At 46.6% G+C, this 4,787-nt stretch overlaps 2 pseudogenes; both read right to left on the bottom strand.

Annotated features, from left to right (window-relative positions):
* Nucleotides 1-954: 954 nt before the first annotated feature.
* On the bottom strand, nucleotides 955-1,295 carry LOC118621442 (annotated as a pseudogene).
* A 1,583-nt stretch (nucleotides 1,296-2,878) lies between these two features.
* Nucleotides 2,879-4,211, bottom strand: LOC118621441 (annotated as a pseudogene).
* Nucleotides 4,212-4,787: the final 576 nt, after the last annotated feature.

Here is a 4,787-nt window from a genome sequence, read left to right as displayed (position 1 = left end):
ATTTACCTAGACCAGTGAAAATCAATTGCTCATTACATGTTATTCAAAATTAGGTTTTCTACTTGATTATTCAGACCAAATCAGGTTTTAAAAATAGGTGAAACTAGACTGGAATGTGTACATTTAAACTGATTAGACATTTGCAGAATGCTTATGCCACTTACCAACAGAGCACTAGACCCAAGGACTCCATTGACAAATATCTCCAGGTTCCTTTATGTTTTAACAATAACAATGGTTAGAACAAAGAGAAGATTGCAGCTTCCAATTGATTGGATTATGCTTTCTGTGTTAGTTACAAGTCAGTTTACACAGTTTGCCCCATTGTCTATACCGTTTGTCTTTTAAAAATTTATATTTAAAACACTTTTCAGCCCTGGCCAGTTTGGCTCAGCGATTAGAGCGTCGGCCTGTGGTCCAGAGAGACCCGGGTTTGATTCCTGCTAAGGGCGTGTACCTAGGTTGTAATTTGTCCCAGGCCCTGGTTGGTTGTGCGGGTGGCAGCCACTCGATGTGTCCCTTTCACATCGATGTTTCTCTCTCTCTCTCTGTTCCTCTCTCTCCCTCCCACTTTGTCTGAACAAAAAAATGGAAAAATGTCCTTGGGTAAGGATAAAAAAATAAATAAATAAATAAAATAAAACACTTTTCAAAAGACAAATACTTAGAGGAACAAGTCTCATGAATTATGTTTCCTTTAGTTACTGTCAGCAAGCAGAAGGATTCATGGAGTGCTCTTCATGGATTTTGAATGGGGTACTCAAGCACTTCATGGGTCTTCTCCCACATGCTTCTCCCACAGGGACAAGAGAATTTGAAAACTCTCTTTTAGACATATTGGCAGAATGACACAATTCTCTTTCGTATGAGCACCTTACCAACATTTATTTTGCTCAACAATGATGAGCCAATCCCATCAATGAATTCAAAAGTTAATAAGATCCCAACTAAGGGTCACAGTCCCAAGCCATCTTTCTCAATTGCTGTTTGTGTCTCTACACCTACTTTTCCGTGGGGTGACTGGTCACCGCATTTGGGTTGTAATGCTCTGGCTTCTTTCTTGGGCATGGACTGTGCTTTCTGGAATCGGCAGGTCCTCTTTGTGAATGTCTGCTATACTCTCTGTATCTGTTGGCACCAGAGCCGCCAAGACAGCAGACTCGTAGGGCTCCTCACTGCCACCTGGAGTCACCATGCCATCTTCCACACCTGTCATCTTCCGGCTTGGCTGTGCTGGCTCCTCCAGCCAGGGCCCAGAGCAATGTGCTTCCCAAAATGCAGAGCAGAATGGGCATTTCTGTACCATTTTGTTGACTTGTTTTCATTATGGCCCAGCAACCAGCTTCTGTGCTGGGGGAGATACAAAAAGCTCTGCAGCCATAAGCTGTACCCTGGCAGAGCACAAGAGGCGGGGGCCGCAACGTGCAGAGCAAAACCCCAGTGCAGGCGATGCCTCCGGTGCCCTTCACCTGCAGCCTCTGCAGGAGCAAACTTGACAGTTGGGAACTTTCAGAGCAGAGTCAGCATTTATCTCTTCCAAAGGCGGCAAGGGAGTGCTCGCTATAAACTGGTTTCATCTGCAGTCGCTGGGCCTGCCCTCTGGCTCTGTTTGGCTAGAGTGATAAAGGATGACCTCAGGTCAGGTTTACAGTTACAGAGCTGCCACTGGGGAGAGGCCTTGCCAGGTTGTGTGGAGGGCCCTGAGCCCTGCCAAAATTGGCTTTCAGTCTGTTCCCTAGCAGGAAGGAAAAGGAGCCTGCAGTAAGTGGTTTATTTAAATCTTTAAAACAGTGTATTAATTGTTCTGTGTTTTACCAGTAAGACACAAACCTCTTTCTTATTATGAGAAGTCAACTGTTCTTTATGTGGCCAATAATTTTAGAACCAAGTATGATATTGTTCTTGTAAATATTGAATTTGATGGCTTAAACAAACAAACAAAAAAAGTGGCTGCCTTCATCTGGGTGGGAAGGAGGCTGGCTGCTTGAGCTGGTTAGTTGCACCCTTTTCCAGGGGACTGCAGTGGGTGGCTCTGGGGACTTCTCGAGAGAGCGTAGCAGACTCTGTGGCTTCGGTATTTTGGAAAGAAAGGCTGAGATCAAGTTCCACCTCTCCTGACTTTGGATGCAGCACCGTGATACTGGGGCCCATGGAGCGACGTGTGTAGATGTTCACATGATACTTCTTGTCTGAAGATAGAGGAGGCCACAAGAAAGGACCAAGAGAGAGGTCATTGGGAACTGAGAGTAATCCTCGCCTGACAGCCAGCGAGAAAAGGAGGACCTCAGTCTTACCACCACACAGAACTGAATTCTGCCCACAACCTGAATAAGCCGAGTAGTATCCTTTTCCAGACCCTCCAGAGGAGAACCCAGCCTAGCGGCCACTTTGACTATGACCACGTGAGACCCTTCACAGAGAACGCAGTCAAGCCTGTCTGGCTCCTGACCTACAGAACCATGAACTAATAAATGAGTGTTCTTTAAGCACTAAATTGATGGTAATTTGTTAGGCAGCAAGTGAAACTAATGCAGAAATCCTGTCACTGCCTCCTGGCACCAAAGCTGTGGCTTCATGTAAGAAAAATTCAACAGCCCAGGATTTTTGTTCAACTGGTTAAATCATGTGGTAGATGAGGGAGTGAAGGTGAGGTATTGGGGAGATTAAAATGGACTCAGATCACCCAGGTGTGAAATAATACACACACACACACACACACACACACACATATTATTGGTCTCTATCTTCAGTTCCCAACTTAGCTCCTAAATCTTGTAAATAAGAATGCTAGAAGAAGCCTTTGTTCTAAAATTTAGTCTTTGATCCCATCTGAAACGTGGGAGTTTGAATATCTATGAAAAACTGCCACAAAGAGTCCTCAGTTGTGTTTCCATAGGGAAGACCTCAATGGTGTATAGTCTCTCACATTTGTAAAGGGGTGAATATCGTGGCAGTGGTACTGGAATAATGGAAGGACTGCAGTGGAATGAGAAGGGACAGGAGATTGATTCAGCACCTGCTGAACTTCAGTTGCTATGCTCCTGAACAGTTAAATGACTCTTATCCAAGTTCACATGCTTCCTCAAAGTGTTCTGCGCATATTCCTCACAAGCAAAGAGGACAAAGTATCTCCTGTTGGCCTACTGTCTGGTTAGGTAGCGAGAAGGATGCCTTCCTTTCCCCTAGTTTAGGACAATGTTGTCCAAAAAAGGCCACCACTTCATCAGTGGTGGTCATGAAAGGGAGCCCCACATGTGGACACGGAATTGATATTCCTTGGCAAGAAATTGGGATACCTCATTGGAAGTACCACCGGCAATTTTAAGACAATCTTGACCTGTTGTTTTGTAAACCTCAGTGTATCAGCTCTCCGCGTAATTTTTGTGTGCCTGTGTAGATCTAGGTCTCTGCTCCTCACTCACTAACTTCACCAAAGCTTTTCCCTTCACTCAGACACAGTGTGGAATCTCCTTTGGCAATAGGAGTCCTCTGAAGAATTTGCAGTGTTTTGATCCACAGACAGCCATGATACACCTGGAGCCCTGACTACAGTGCTGTCATCACTAAGTTCCTTTTTGCTGCAAGTGCCACTTTCCATTTGTAATTTACTCTCTCTGGATCTGAAAATGTGTGATTACAAGGCTGTGAAATCACTACCAAAGTTGTATTCCCCATATCTGCAACTTGAGAGGCTCCACACACAAGGCTGAGTGAGTCTCAACATTTAAACACTCTCACTGCTTACAGCATCCAGTGCATCAGAATCAGGTGCACCGGGGCAACGCTTGTTGAATTCTTTTTGAAGATCAAAAGAGTAAGAGAAGCATACAGGCAATAACTGTTGGAAGCGTCGGGAAGCATCAGGAAGCAGGATTTGCCTGACATGAAGTACATCAGTACAGTCAGGAGGAGGCCTCTACCCTTCAGTGCAGTAACTTGCTGACCCGTTCACCTGTCCCAGGGCTCAGTCTAGCTGTGGTGTCAAGTATAGGCCTTGACCTTATCTTAGTTGTCTCTTTACAACCCTGCATCAGTTCCAAATGATCCCATCTGACTAGTACTTCGTGCAGGTGTCCCACCTTCACGATGGCCAGGTCCATGACTTGCCATAACAACAGGACCAGCTGTTCCTCATGCAAGTGCAGGTTGGTTCCAATGTCCCCCATAGTGATTCTAAAAGGCACCACCATGGAATCTGCAGAAACTGGCATGATGGTTGTTGGCGCTAGAAGAGGGGTCAGGAGGTCATGGGACGGAGTGGAAATGAGAACAAGAAAATCTGTGCTAAAACCTCTTCTCTACATGCTGCACCTGCCCGCACTTACTGTATGGTGGCCCTCATGTGCATCCTGTTGGGATGGCACCCGTGTGCCCACCAAGAAGGGAGTATGCATGTTATTCCTCAGCTGCCCACAACCTGCCACAACGTGAATGGCTTGGTCCACCTGCAGCACTCGAGATTATTTGGGAACCTGTGGTAATCCCCTAGGACCTAGTGAAACCTCAGTGAACTGGGGGGAAGAAAGCTTTGGCTCCAGGGCCTGGGAAGCTCAAAGAGAACGTGCCCACCAGACCTGCCCAGGAGCACCCTGGGGTGGCATGCAAGGAGTTTCCAAGGGCTTTAAACCCAGCTTCCCCACCCCCCACCCCTAGCAGGTAAAACCTAATGGCCCTCAGACCCAGCTCAGGGATGTGTGCCAGGCGGGCTCCCCTGTGGACCACATCAAGAAGGTGGATGCCCAGGGGGCACCAAGCCAGGCACTGTGTCCAATACACCCCGCCCAGCG

This window comes from Molossus molossus, unplaced genomic scaffold (assembly GCF_014108415.1).
Source record: "Molossus molossus isolate mMolMol1 unplaced genomic scaffold, mMolMol1.p scaffold_m16_p_8, whole genome shotgun sequence".
Taxonomy (NCBI): Eukaryota; Metazoa; Chordata; class Mammalia; order Chiroptera; family Molossidae; genus Molossus; species Molossus molossus.
This window is presented reverse-complemented; position numbering and strand designations above follow the sequence as displayed.